The sequence below is a fragment of the Chiloscyllium punctatum genome, chromosome 17 (assembly GCF_047496795.1).
Source record: "Chiloscyllium punctatum isolate Juve2018m chromosome 17, sChiPun1.3, whole genome shotgun sequence".
In the NCBI taxonomy this organism is placed as follows: Eukaryota; Metazoa; Chordata; class Chondrichthyes; order Orectolobiformes; family Hemiscylliidae; genus Chiloscyllium; species Chiloscyllium punctatum.
In genome coordinates this window covers 6,793,979-6,810,045 of record NC_092755.1, presented here as the reverse complement: position 1 = coordinate 6,810,045, position 16,067 = coordinate 6,793,979, and positions in this window count along the sequence as shown.

Genomic DNA, 16,067 nt, shown 5'->3' with positions numbered 1-16,067 from the left:
ATTTGTAATCTCCTTATTCTTCTCCAATTCTTTGATCTTTACCTTGTTAAATTTCATCCTCATTCCCGACACCATACCCCTCGCGACCACAGGAATCTCTTTCATTTTGTGCAACCCTCCCCATTTGTGTAACTGTCTCCAACCCAGTAACCTGGCATTCTCCATTGCCTTCCTATCTTTGTCGCCTCCAGAGCCGGGAAGCCTTCTTATATCTGTAAATGTCTTCAGTCACAACAACCTTCCATATCTCTGTTAGTATACACAATAATCTCCGAGATGAAACAGCCCCTGTCTGTGCCTCTCAGTCTGCCTACCTCTTCCTTTCTCCATCCCTATCCCTATCTCCAGAATCTAATCCAGCTCCCTCTATCTCTGAAAATTTCTCCAATCCCCAAACCCCTTTGTCCCACTGACATTCTTGACCAGATGTAACCCTGTTTAATTTTAACATCCTTGAGCCCCTGTAAGCCCCTCTACCTCTGTAACCTCTACGCATCTGTTCAACCCCCCACTACTGAGGAATGACTCCCTGTATTCGCCATGAGGCAGATGGAATGACAGTGAACAGATAGGATCGAACTGTCTTTCTAGAGATTTAGCTGCAGAATGACCATCGCTGGGAGGTGAACACTGAAGGGTTGTTGGGATAGAGTCTGAGAGTCAGAAAGATGTACAGCATGGAAACGGACCCTTCGGTCCAACCCATCCATCCTGAGCAGATATCCCTACCCAAACTAGTCCCAATAAGCAAACTAGGCAAAAAGCCAACAAGTTGTGAACGAAGGATGAGGTTAATGCATTACTGAGACAGTCATGTGGATCTGAAGGTCAAAAGTGGAACTGAGAATAAGCAAGCAGCAGCAACTGTTAGCAGGAATTCTTTTGTAGGCACCAACCAGTGATGGGAATGTCAATATGGTTACAGTCAGGACACTGAATGTACTTGTAGCAAGGGCGGTACAGTAACTGTGTGACAGTGGTATCCATGCCGTCTGATACAGCAATGAGTATCAGGAATCCTGAATTGGATGTCAGATGGTTTTCTATGACATATCATATTTGTAGATCAAATGCTGTGTAATAATAAATATCCAATAATCCAATTTTAAAGGAGTTTTGTGAGCAGAGACCCATAATATTATGCAGGATATATTGCGTTTGTGCTCAGACCATGAGATGTAGGAGGGGAATGAGGCCATTTTGCCCAATTGAGTATGCTCTGTTCTTCAATCAGATCATGGCTGATCTGATACTCTTCAACTATACTTTCCTGCCTTTTCCACAAAACCATTGTTTCCCTGATTCATTAACATCTGCAGGAGGTTACAGAACAGTTGGAGAGATAGACAGAAATGGCAAATTGAGTTTAATCTGGACAAGTGTGAGATGATGCACAATTCAAGAAGAACGTTAGCATACTGAGGGATATTGATATACAGAAGGATCTTGGTGCAAGTCAGTAACTCCCAGAAAATGGCAGCTGAAGTGTTTCAGATGGGAAAGAAAACAGATGGAGTACTAGCCTTCATCAGTCACAATGTTGAGTATAGTGGTTTGCATCTGTTTTGTAATTGTATAAAACGTTTATTTGGCCACATTTGGAGAACTGTGTGCAGTTCTCACCTCCACACAATAGAAAGGATGGGGAGGTTTTGGAGAGGGTCCAAAAGGGGTTTATCAGCACGGTGCCTGTGTTAGGGTTTTCAAGGGTGTGTTAGGTGTAACAGGAAATTAAACAGAGTTGGATTGTTTTGTGAGAGTATCAGAGGTGACCAGGAACAGGAATATAAATTTGGAACAGGGATAGATAATGTAGGTAGTCAGAATCTCTTTTCCAATGTGTAAGTTTCAAATACTAGAGTGCGTAGGTTTAAGGTGAGAAAGAGGAAGTTTAAATGAGAGGTGTGAGGCAAGTGTTTTTTTCACATAGAGAGTGGATGTTATCGAGGGAGGTCGTAGAAGCAGACGTGAGTTAAGTTTTGAAGTGGGATTTAGACAGAAACATGAACAGGCAGAGAATAGAGGGATATGGACCATGTGCAGGCAGATTGTATAAGTTAGAATAGTATGTTGGACAGCATAGACGTGGTGGGCCGAAGGGCCTGTTGCTGTGCTCTACTGTTCTATTTTCTAACTTCCCAGCATCTGCCCGATCAGACCCCCTCAGAACCTTGGATGTTTCATTCCATTTCTCTCTCATTATCTAAACTTCAATGGATTCAACCTCCACGTCCTCCATCTCTTCTCATTAGAAAATCCCTGCATTCCCAGGATCAGCCGAGTGAACCTTCTCTGGACTGCCTCCACTGCCTTTCCTTCGGGCACTCACACTGTTCACAATATTCGAGGTGTGGTCTGACTTGTACCTTGCATAGTTTTAGCTAGACATGCCTATTTTTAGACTCCATTCCCTCTATAATAAATGTCAGCATTTGATTTGCCTTCTCTCTTACCTGCTGACCCTGTGAGCTACGTTTTTCAGATTGATAAACAAGAACTCTCTCAACCCTTTCTGCTGTCAGTCTGAAACCAAATAGTGTTAGCCTGACAGTAAGCCGGGAGCATACGGAAATTGTTAGAAAGGGTATATCAATATACAATAACTGGCCACTTAGAAAGACAATTGATTAAAAGAGAATTTGTTTTTGAGCCTGTTGAATTTAATTTGTTGGTGTGAATATAAGTGGCAGAATTGTAATGGTGTAGGAGGGTGTGGTAGTACCGGGGATATGGTGTATTTGAATTATCAGAAGACTTTACGCAAGTTTCAATAAGGTCTAAAGAGTAACTTGGTAGAGAATAGGACCCCTTAAAGATCAATAAGGTCACCCATGTGTGGACCCAGAGGAAATGGGTGAGATGTTAGACAAAATAATCTTGTCAGTATTTACTGTGGCGAAATACATGGAAAGCTCGGGAACTTGGGGAAATAAATAGTGATGTCTTGGAAAGAATCCTCACCAGAGAAGAGAAAGGGCTGAAATCTTGAAACAAATTAAGGTAGATCAATCCTCAGCAGTTCATTAGGTCGATCCTAGAATATTAATGGAAGCTCGGGAAGAGATTGCAGTGTCTCTAACAGAGATTATCAACAGACACAGTGAGGTGTCGGAAGACTGGAGGGCGGCTAATGCTGTTCCATCACTTAAGGACTGCAGGGAACAACCAGGAAATTACAGTCCAGTGAGCCCAGTGATGGGGAAGTTGTTGGAGGAGATTCTGAAAGAAAGGAGCTCCTTACATTTACAAACGCAAGGGCTGAATCGAGATGGTCAGCATGGCTTTGTGAGTGGGAAACCATGTTTCACAAACCGGATTGACTCTTCGAGGAGGTGGCCAAAGATAGATGAAGGCATAGAAGCCAACGTTGTCCAAATGGACTTTAGCATCTAGTCAAGAGGAAGGAGGAAGTTTACGTAAAGTCGAGGAAGCAAGGATCAGACAGGTCTCAAGAGAGTTACATTGTGTGGCACGTTGTCTCAGTGGTTAGCACTGCGACCTCATAGCACCACGGACTCCATTTCGATTCCAGCCTCAGGCGACTGTCTGTGGGGTGTTTGCACATTCTTCCCGTGTCTGTGTGGTTTTCCTCCGGGTGCTCTGGTTTCGCCCCACAGCCCAAAGATGTGCAGATTATGTCATTCAGCCATGCTAAATTAACGATCGTGTTCACGGATGTATGGGTGTGGCGCATTAGTCAAGGCAAATGGAGAGTAATAGAGTGGGGAGTGGGGCTGGGTTGGATACTGTTTGGTAGCTTGGTATGGAGGTGTTGGGCAACTCCATGGGAAACGTGGAATGGACTTAGGGCAACTAGAAGGGGACGTGAAAAAGCATTGCTGGGAAGGATTCAGGAAAACTGTAAGGTATTCTCGACATATGGGAGGAACAAGAGCATGGCCAAATTGATGATAGGGCTGGTCAGGGATAGTGGAAGGAACTTGTGCCTGGAGTCACAGGAGGTAGGCGAGGACCTTAATGAATACTATGTCTCAGTATTCACTGCTGAGAGGGACCTTGTCATTTGTTAGGATAGCGTGAGACAGGCTGATGTACGTGAATAGGTGGATGTTAAGAAGGAGGATGTACTGAGAATTTTGTAAAAGATAAGTCACTGAACCAGACTGGATGCGTCCAACGTTACTACACCAAGCAAGGGTGTGGATTGCTGCGCACCTGGGTGATGACCTTTGCACCCTCACTGTCCACTGGAGTCGGACCAGATGAATGGAGGCAGGAAAATATTATTCCCTTGTTCAGGAAAGGGAATAAGGATAATCCTGGGAATTGCACACTTGTCAGTCTTATGTCTGTGGTGTGCAGATTATTGAGAGGACTCTGAGAGACAGAATGTATTATTCATTTGGAAACCATAGTTTGATCAGAGATATTCAGCATGGTTTTGTCAGGGGCAGGTCATGCCTTACAAGTCTTATTGAATCTTTTGAGAATGCGACGAAACACCTTTATGGCTCATTCAGAAAGTATGGAGGCATGGGATACAGAGAAACCTGTCTCTCTGGATATGGATTACTGGCCCACAGAAGACAGAGGGTGATGATAGAAACCATTCATCCTGGAGCTCAGTGACCAGTGGTTTTCTGTAGGGAGTGGTTACAGGACCTCTGCTCTTTGTGATTTTATGAATAAGTTGGATGTGTGAGTGGAAGAGTCGGTTAGTAAGTTTGCCAATGACACAAAGGTTGGTGGACTGGTTGATAGTGTGGGGGGCTGTTGTAGGTTGCAACGGGACATTGATAAGACGCTGAGAAGTAGCAGATGGAGTTCAGTCTGGAAAAGTGTGAAGTCATTCATTTTAGAAGATTGAATCTGAATGCAGAATTCCTGGTTAATGGAAGGATCCTTGGCAGTGTGGAGGAACAGATCCATAGATCCCTAAAAGTTGCCACCCAAGCTGATCAGCTTGGTAAGAAGGAATATCATTAGTATGGGGATTTCATTAGTTTGGGGATTGATTTTTAAAGCTGTGAGGTTATGTTGCAGCTCTATAGAGCCCTGGATAGACCCCAGTTGTAATATTGTGTTCGGTTCTGGTCCCTTCATTACAGGAAGGATGTGCAGGTTTTAGAGAGGGTAAAGAGGAGATTTACCAGGATGCTGCATGTACTGGAGAGCATGTCTTATGAAGAATGTTTGAAGGAGCTCAGGCTTTTTTCATTGGAGTGAAGACGGATGAGGGGTGACTTGGCAGAGGTGAACAAGATGATGAAAGTCAGAGATAGAGTGAATAGAGACAGATTTTTTACCCTGACATAAATAGCTATTACAAGGGGTTATAATTTTCCGGTGATTAGCGGATGCTAAAAGGGAGATCTCAGAGGTTGGTTCGTTCCATATAGAGTGGTGTATGTGGAATGCACTGCCAGCGGTGGCAGTAATATTAGATGCATTAGGGACATTTAATATACTTCTGGATAGGCACATGGATGATAATAAAATGAAGGGAATGGAAGTTAGATTCGTAGAGATGTACAGCATGGAAACAGACACTTCAGTCCAACCCGTCCATGCCGACCAGATATCCCAACCCAATCTAGTTCCACCTGCCAGCACCTGGTCCATATCCCTCCAAACCCTTCCTATTCATATACCCATCCAAATACCTTTTAAATGTTGCAATTGTACCAGCCTCCACCACTTCTTGTGGCAGTTCATTCCATACACGTACCAACCTCTGTGTGAAAAAGTTGCTCCTTAGGTCTCTTTTATATCTTTCCCCTCTTGTCCTAAACCTATAGACTCCCCAACCTCAGGGAAAGTACTTTGTCTATTTACCCTATCCATGCCCTTCATAATTTTGTAAACCGCTATAAGGTCATCCCTCAGCCTCCGACACTCCAATGAAAAAAGCCCCAGCCAGTTCATACTCTCCCTAGAGCTCAAATCCTCCAACCCTGGCAACATACTTGTAAATCTTTTCTGAACGCTTTCAAGTTCCCCAACATCTTTTCAATAGTAAGGAGACCAGAATTGGTTACGCCACAGTTGTAATATTGCGTGCAATGTGCTGTACAGTCGCACCATGACCTCCAAACTCCTGTACTCAATACTCTGACCCATAAAGGAAAGCATACCAAACCCCTTCTTCACTATCCTATCTACCTCCGACTCCACTTTCAAGGTGCTATGAACCTGAACCCCAAGGTTTCTTGGTTCAGCAACACTCCCAAGGACCTCACCATGAAGAGTATAAGTCCTGCTAAGATTTGCTTTCCCAAAATGCAGCACCTCACATTTATCTGAATTAAACTCTCTCTGCCACTTTTTTTTGTAGTCTTACGGTCGGATAAAAGATTAACATATCATGATGGCTGAAGGGTCTTGTTCCATACTGTTCTGTGTTCTACATGTCGTATGGAGAGCTGGGTAATAAGCTCAGATCAGTGTAAAAGTATATGGCATTCGGTCGGAGCAGGTCAACTGGACAGAGAATTGGGCTTGATGGTAGGAGACTGAGGGTGGTGGGAGATATGTTGTTTTTCTGACTGGAGACATGTGACCAGCGGTGGAGTGGGTCCACTGGTGTTTGTCATTTGGATAAATGGTTTGGAGGGAATATTTTTAAGTCAGTTAAGTAAGTTTTTTGGTGAAATGGTGGTAAAGTGGACAGTGAAGAAGGTTATCTATGATACAACAGGATGAACAGTACTGCTGGGATAGTGGGCTGAAGAATAGCAGATGGAGTTTAATTAGATAAATGTGAAGTGTGTCATTTTGATGAAACACATCTGGGTGTTACTTGTACAGTTAATTTTGGAGCCCTGGGTCATGTTGTCAATCAGTGACCCAGGTACACAGTTCTTTAAAAGTGGTGTCACAGATAGACAGGCTGGTGAAGAAGGCGTTTGGGATGGTTACCTTCACTGGGCAGAGCATTAACATTAGGAGTTGGCACGTCATGTTGTATCTGTACAAGACATTGGTCAGGCCTCCATAAAAGCATTGTTGATCAGTGGGAAGAACTCATCTGGTTCACTGACCACCTTTTGTTTAGATCACCTGACATTCTAACTTGGCCTGGCTAACATGTGACTCCAAACCCACTGCAACATGGCTGACTCTGAGCTGTCCTCTGTGTAATTAGCAGTGACACCCACATCCATGAATGAATAAATAAAAATACATATGTCCCTCCCTACCTCTGCAAACACCTCCAGCTGCAGCAATTCAGACTGGCTTTGTAACACCGTTCATTTCCTGACCACTGTCTGTAACACTCTCACCACCTCCAGCACCTTCACCCCTCCCTGTTCCTTTTGTGACATTAAACCCTTACAATGATTCCTCTTCCCACTGCCCAACTCCTGCAAGTAGACCCTTTGAAATCCCTTTAACACTTACTCCTAAAACACTCTCTCACTTCAGGATTTTAAGTACTTTTTGGTGATCTTCGAAGCCTCATAATCTAATGATCCATTTTGTCCTGAATGAGGGGCCGGTGGGAATTTCTTGCTGAGATTTTGTGTCTTTCAGTGGAATGTTCTTTAGTTGAGTGATTTACACTGTTCCTTCAAACTGTTCATTTACAGGCACATATTTCAGTCGGTTTCGCCTCATTGCCATGGTCAGTTCTCATCTCAAACCCATGTAATTGGCTGTTTTTGTTTCTAGTTGTAGTTTATCCTTTCTGTGGTTCACTTTAAAACTTTATATTTCTTTAAACTGCACTTTATCACAATTTCCCAGAGGACCTCTCCAGGTGACATTGCTCATTCACTAAGTTTCATCACACAACGGTCGCTCTGAGATAGTTATGTCCCTAGCCAGTTGCATAATTTGTTACTCAAAAAAAAACACCGACAAAAAAACTGAACTCCTCTTTCAATATCACTATTGTCAGTATGACTGTCCCAGATTTTGTGAATATTGAAGTTTCCCAAAATTATCATAATGCCTTTGTTAAAAAATTCCAATGAGTACCTGTTTAATGCAGTGATGTGCAATGGAATGCAGTTCGGTGGCTAAAACTGTTCTGCTGCTTGCGTCCTTGGCAAGTAGTAGCCAGAATTTACATTCAGACTGACTCTACCTCATGATCTGAGACCAAATGATTTCTCTGTAATGCCCGTCTTATCCATTATTGTTAATGTTACCCATTTTGCCTGAGTTTGCACAAGGTGGTGAACCATTGAATATTTATGCCCACCTTTTGTTCGCCCTGTAACCACGTCTCTCTTGTGTCTAAATCTTTTATCTCTGTGTCACAAATCAATCTACCTTATTGAAGAGACATTATCCATTCAAAAAAAAAACATAATTTACTCTTTCCAACAGTTTCCTGTCACAGACCTATTCCCTGATGTACATTCCCTGATGTAGTTAAACTCTGTCCCATCCTGTTCCTTTCTGCTTGTCTTCAGTCACATTCCCACGCTGCTCCCATACTTCACCTTTTCTCTTTGCATTTGGAAAGCTCATTTCACCTGAACCCTGTCCCTGCATCCTCTCTGTCAGTTTAAAGCCCTGTCCATAAACCAACCGACATGATTGGCCAGGACATTGGTTCCAGTACAGTTCCAGTGGGACCATCCTAATGGACTATTTATTAAATCGGGTAGGGGATATGTGTGCCTCTGGCTGACCAGACTTTCTTGCCCAGCCCTAGATGCCTTCGAGCTAAGTAACTTGCTCAGGAGTTCAGAGGGTAATTGAGAGGCAAACACTTTGCTGTGGGTATGTCGTGTAGACCACGTGAGGATGAGCAGATATCCTTATGTAAAGGACAAGTATTTGGTTTTTTTTTGTACATCAGCAATGGTTTCATATTTATTTATAGATTGTTAATTATTTTTAATATTATTAATTTCAAACTCCACCATTCCTGATGGTGGAATTCAAGCCCTCTTCCCCTGAACATTCGCTGAGGTTTTGGATACATGCTCTAGCAGTAATACCACTCGGCCATCACTTCGCCTGCTCACTGGTTGCTCATCCCTGAGCACTGATACCAGAGCATCATGAAGCTAAACCCATTCTTCCACCATGATTGTGTGATCCTGTAGTCTTCCAGCACTCTGGTGATATCACTCAGTCTCTCTCCATGTGATATCCCTGACTGTGTGTGTCTAATTGCTGTCTCTGTCAACGCCTCTTGCTCTTCCAGTTACTCCAGATCCTGAGCCAACAGAAGTCTCCACTCCAGAGAAATGCAACAGCACAACCTAGGGATGGAGACTGGGATTCTCCAGATATCTGTGGGGCTCATTTCCATTCTCCATGTGTAACCCTCACTGCATCAGTCTAATTTTCTAATCTGTCTATTTCTCTGTCTCCTGTAGATATTTAAGGAAGTTCCTGACTCAATAGACCTCCCAATTGCTGGGGGTCTCGTCCAACACCTCATTGAAGATGGTTGGTCAGCCAGAGAGACAAAGGGCAGGGAGATTTCGAGGCTTGAATAAATCCTGCAGTGAGGTAAGATCACTCAGAGTGCACAGAGCAGGGAGCAATGAGAGGGATCCAAACATCGCTAACAGGACATGTCATAGATACAGTGCTGGATGGGGAGCACAGTACAGTACAGACACACCCCAGACTCAATCACCTCCTCTACTTTAATTTACGTTGCACTGAGACAGCATGGGGAATTCATAGTTATCAATCCAGGCCTGTGCTGTCTTAGTTAGCATCAGGACAACAGAGGGGAGAGTAGTCCTCCGACGAGAGATTGGCAATGCTGCCTGGGATCTTTCTGTTCTGTGTTCTCCCTCCATCACAGTGCTAAGACTCACTACTCTGCAACTCTGTGCCTATGGCATGGCTTGTGCACCAGTGTCTTCAGTAATTTTTAACTTCTATAATAGTTCCTGTCCCTGTAACCACCTCCCTTCCCGATCGTCCTCTCCATATTTGAAATGTACTGCATTCCAGACTACCATTTTTATCGCTGTAACTTGCTTCAGTGTCTACAACATGCTTTATTTCTGTACTGTAATCCTCATTAACTGGATACAGAGTGATACAGCACGGAAACAGAACCTGTGGTATCATCAATGCTCTTCAAGTTTCCTATAATGAATGAGTCTCATTTGCCTGTGTTCGGCCCTTAGCTCTTCAAACCTTCACCCCTCGATGCACCTGCCCAAATGTCTTTTCCATTTTGTCATTGTTCTTGTTTCTCCCATGTTCCCCTGGTAGTCTGTGCACCATCCTCTGCGGATAATGTTGCCCCTCAGCTCCCTCTTTAAATCTTTGCTGTCTCACGTCCCGTTCATACTCTCGAGTTTTGGACTCCCTCACCTTTGGCTATTCACCATTCTTAGGCCCAATCCTTGTGGCACTCCACTGGTCACAGACCTCCAGTCTGATAAGCAAACCTCCACTACCACCCTCTGTCTTCTACCTATGACCCAGTTCTGTATCCAAATGGCTCGTTCTCCCTGTATTCCATGAGATCGAATCTTGCTAATCATTCTCCCATGGGGAACCTTGTCGAACGCCTTACTGAAGTCCATATAGACCACATCTACCGCTCAGCCCTCTTCAATCCTCTTTGATACTTCTTCAAATAACTCAATCAATTTTGTCAGACATGATCTCCCACGCACAAATCTCTATCTCTAATCAGTCCTTGCTTTTCCAACTACATGTCCATCCTGTCCCTCAGGATTCCCTCCAACAACTTGCCCACCACCGACGTCAGGCTCACTGCTCTATAGTTCCCTGGCTTGTCCTTACCACTCTTCTTAAACCGTGGCACCACGTCAGCCGACCTCCAGTGTTCTGGCACCTCACCTGTGAGTATCGATGATACAAATATCTCAACAAAAGGCCCAGTAATCACTTCTCCAGCTTCCCACAGAGTTTGAGGGTACACCTGATCATGTCCTGGGAATTTATCCACCTTTATGCATTTCAAGACATCCAGCACTTGCTCCTCTGTAATATGGACATTTTGCAAGGTGTCACCATTATTTCCCTACATTCTATATCTTCCATATCCTTTTCCCCAGTAAAAACTGATGCAAAATATTCGTTTAGTATCTCTGTCTTTTAAACGTTGTAATTGTAACCACGTCCACCCTTACTCAGGAAGTTCATTCCACAATCAAAACACCCTCTGTGTAACAATTTGCCCCCATGTCTTTTTTCTGAAAATCTCTCTCTTCTAAGCTGAAAAATGTGGTCCCTCCTCTTGAGACTCCCCCATCCTACGGAAAAGGCAACTACCATTAAATCGATCTATATCTCATTTTTTAAAATAAACTTTTACAACATCACATCTCAAACTCCAGGCTCCAGTGAAAAAAGACTCAGCCTATCCAGCCATTTTTCAGAACTCAAGCCTTCCATCTCCAACAATCTCCTGGTAAATCTCTGCTGAACACCCTGCAGCTTAATAATATCCTCCCTGTTAACTGGGCGACCAGAACTGAATGGAGTATTGCAGAAGAGGCCTCATAAATGTCTGCACAATCTCAACATGACGTCCCAAATCCTCCACTCAATGGACTGAGCAATAGTCAGGCATGCCAAGCAGTGCCTTATCCAGCCTGTGATGCAAACTTCAAGAATTATGTACCTGAACCCGGAGGTCCCTCTGCTCTTAAAACACTAACTGAAGCCTGAACATTAATTGTATAAGCTCTACCCTTGTTTGTTTTACCAAGTGCACTACCTCGCATTTATTCAGACTGAATACCATCTACAGTTTTTCAACCCATTGACCCATTTCATCAAGATCCCTTTGTAATCTCAAAAAACCTCCTTCACTGCCCACTATGCCACCCTACAGCCTTTCCAGCACATCACACATGGCTGTCAATGATACAAATATCTTTGCTCGCAGCTCCACAATGTCTTCCCTAGCATCACGCAATGTCCTGTGATACACTTAATCCATTCCTTTGTGTTGTGAAATCTCCAGCACCACCTCTTCTCTAAAATGCACTCTTTTTAAGTCATAGAGATTGGCAGCATGGAAACAGACCCTTTGGTCCAACTTATCTATGCTGACCAGAAGATCTGAACAAATCCATCCCATTTACCAGCATTTGGCCCGTGTACCTCTAAACGCTTATTATTCATATCACCATCCAGATACCTTTTAAATGTTGTCATAGTATCAGTATCTGCTACTTTCTCTCTCAGCTCATTCCATACATACATTACAGTGTGCAAAAAAAAGCTGTCCCTTCAGTCCTTTAAAACCTTTCCCCTTTAACCTTAAACCTAGGTTCTCTAGGTTTAGACTCTTGAACCCCTGGGAAAAGACCTTGACTGTTTACCCAATCCATACCCCTCATGTTTATATAAACCTCTGTCAGGTGACCACTCAGTCTCCGATTCTCCAGGGAAAATAACCCCAGCTTATTCAGCAACAATCCTGGCAACATCTTGTTAATCTTTTCTGAGCACTTTCAACTTTCACAACATCCTTCCTATAGCGGGAATACTGGAATTACAGAGAACTCCAAATGTGGTTTAACGTATTACTCATGTTCCCTGAGTTCGTCAGTCTTTGTCCACAATAAGTTCTCTAGTAAAGTTTGTTTAAGGTCTTAGCCATATCCTGCGGTTCCACACACCAATGGTCTCATTGATCTTTCAGGGACACTATTTTGTCTCGAGTTACTCTTTAACTCTTAATATATTTATACAATCACTTTTGGATTCTCCTTATCATTCTCTGCTGAGGCTTATTCATGTACCATTTCTGCATTCCTGAATTCTACCCAAAGTGTATTCCTAAAGTCCCTGTGATCCTCAGGGATTCCCTTGATCCAGCTGGCTATAACTGACATGTGCCCCCTTTTCCTTGACCAGACCCTCAATAGACAGCCAATGTTTCCTAATGCTATCAGCATTGACATGCACACAAACAGGAACATGCTGGTGGTGATCGCTCAATTTATCTCACTTTTAAAATATTCTCACTTGCCAGACTTCCCTTTCCCTGCAAATAGACTCCCCAATCACCTTTTGAGTGTTCCTGGCTAATATTATCAAGATTAATCTGGCCCCATTTTATAACTTGAACCTGTGGACCAGGCCTGTCCTTTTCCAGCGCTATTATCAAGCTAGTAGACTTGAGTCACTTTGGCAAAATGCTTTCCCACTGACACCTCAGTCCCTTTTCCTACCTTGTTTCCCAAAGGGAGGTCAGGTTTTGCCCCTTTCTCTTCTCAGGTCATTTACATATTGATTGGGAGTTTTCTGGAACACAATTAGCAAATTCCTCCCTTCCAAACACTGAACACTGGCAGTGCCAGTTTCGGTTTGGAAAGTTTAAAAACCCCAACCATAAACAGCCCTATTATTATGATTGATATTTGAGATCTTCTGATATGTTTGTTCCTCAATCTGCCACTGATTATTCGGGGTCAGTAGGACAATCGTGTCAGAGTGATGACTCATTCTTATTTCTCAGTACCACTAAAATAGCTTCACTGGATGATCCCACAGGGATATTCTCTATAGGTACTGATACAATGATTCATGCATTGAAAACCCCCACTACTCGTCCTCTCTTGCCTTACCTTTGATGCTTCCTGTAGCATCTCTACCTTGAAACAATGAGTTGCCAGTCCTGTCCCTGCCTCAGCTTTGTTTCTGTAATAACTGTAATCTCCCAGTCCCATGTTCCAATCCATGCCCTAAGTTCATCTTCCTTAGCTGTCAGGCCCCTTGCATCGAAATAAATGCAGTTTAATCATCAGTTCCCCCTCCCCCATTTCCTGCTATGTTCTTGCCTGCCTTGTCTGCTGAAATTGCTGTCTTGAACTTGTGCACCAACCTCAATCTTCTTTCTGGCCTTATGACTGTTTAAGGTGCAACACCCTGCCAGATTAGATTATATCCTCCCAAGCAGCTCTAACAATTCGACCCATCAGGATGTGGGTCCCCCTCCTGCTCCCAGGTCAGGTGCCTTCCCCACCCTGTCAACCTGTGCTGACACCTTCAGACATCCAGGGACTTGCCAACCAAGGTCCCGGTGTTACTCAGTTCTCCAGGAGGACCTACCCTTCATGATGTATATCCTTCGCTTATGAGACTTCCCACAGTGCATTACCTCACAGTAATCAGAAGTAAACTCCATCTGCCATTACTCAGTGTGTACAACTCTGAGTATGACTCACTTCATCCAGTCTCCCCAACCATCCCTACCTCTAATTGTCGAGGGAATGCACAACCCTCCCTATTGCGTTAACCTCCTTCAGTCCCCCTCATGGACACCATCTATGTAAGCTTCTCCTGTTCCTGACTATATTTTCCTCCTGTTCCAATAAACCCTTGTGAACTTTGTGACCTAGTCCAATCTCTGCAGTGCTGTGTATAATCAGCCTCACTGTGCCTGGAACCTGGCTTCAATTCCAGCCTTGGCCGAATGTCTGGGTGGACTTTGCATGGGCTCCCTCCGAACTGTGTGGGTTTCTTCCAGGTGCTCTGGTTTCCTGCTATAGTCCAACATTTGCACGATACGTGATTGGCCGTCATAAATTGACTGTAGTATTCAGGAAAGTGTGATTTAAGTGAGTTCACCATGAGGAACGCAGGGTTCATTGGACAGGGAGAGGAATGGGTCTGGTTAGGATGCTATTTAGAGGGGTTGGTGTGAACATGTTGGGCTGAATGTTCTTTTTCCACACTCTGGAGATTCTATTCAGGTTATTGTCCAGTCCTGTCAACCATCCCTGTCTCCTGAACCTTGCGTCATCCCCCAATACTCACCTTATATGTGTAATATCCAACAGTCTCTAGAACTTTCCTTGCTGATGTAAGCTTCTCCAGTCCTTACCACGATCGATATGACTGTAACCTCTTCCTGCTTTTAGAACAACCCATACAACTGTTGCCATTTGTTACATCACTCCCAATCACTACTCCATCCTGAAACCCCCAAAAACATTCATATCTCTGTAAACCCATCTGGACTGTCTATACTTCCTTTTGACAGTCCCATTCAGAGACTTTCTCTATGTCAAAAAAGTCATTAAGTGTAGGTAACCCTTATTATTGTCACCTCCCTCCAGCCTTACAGCACTGAGGATCAGTAGAAGCTCTTTTCAAACAGACAGCCATCTCTATGTCTGTAATCTCCTCCACTCCCCAGAATACATTCTCTCTGAGCTCCTCTGTCGTCCATTAAACACTCCCAACACTGTCTGTATCAGTGTAACCTTCTCCAGAAACACAAACTTCCCTATCTGTGTCAATCCGTACACCAGTGCCGATCCCTCTCAGCTTCGTCTAATAATACAACCCTCCATGTTTGTGTATTCACCTTCAGTCCCTACTCACCTCCCTATCTGTGTAACCTTCTCCATGCATTTTTGCTTCAGTCTCTTCAACTGTTTCCGTCAGTGTAATATCTTCCGGACCTGAAAACTCTCCCTCTCTACAACTTTCTCAGGCCACACAACCCTCACTATTTGTGACCTACTCCTGTTGGAGAACCCTTCCTCTGTGAACTGCTCCAAATCTTCAACTCTCCATAATCTCCTGCAGTCTTACAGCCCTCCCCGTCTACATAACCTCTTCCAATCCCTAAAACGCCATCAGTCTGTGGAGACCCTATCACAATCCCTATCTGTGTTATCCTCTCAGGACCCTGCAACACTCCCGATCTGTAGATCCCATTCCAATGTCTGTGCGTCTCCCGATCCTGTTCCGACAAGACTCACTAACTATGTAACATCCTTGCATCACTATCACCCACCCTGTCAATGTAAGCTCCTCCTGTATCGCCAAACATTTACTCATCTTCAAAACCTTCTCCAGCTCTTACCCCCATCTGTGTAATGTGTAATCCAGCCCTGTCCAACAAACATCCTTATCTCTGTAAACTTCTCTATCCCTCCCAACATTCCCAACACTGTGAACCCGTCAGCCCGACAGCTCTCCATATTTCAGTAACCTCCTGTGGCTCTATGGTCCTCCTTCACTGTGATAATACCTCCAGTCCCCACGTCCCTCCCAATCTGGGTCCTCTGCTCCAGATCAGACCATTGCTGTCTCTGTAAACACCTCCACTCCTGACAACTCTTCCCATTTGTGTTACCTCATTCAGATCCCATACACTCCAGCTTCCTGCATCCTCTTCCTGC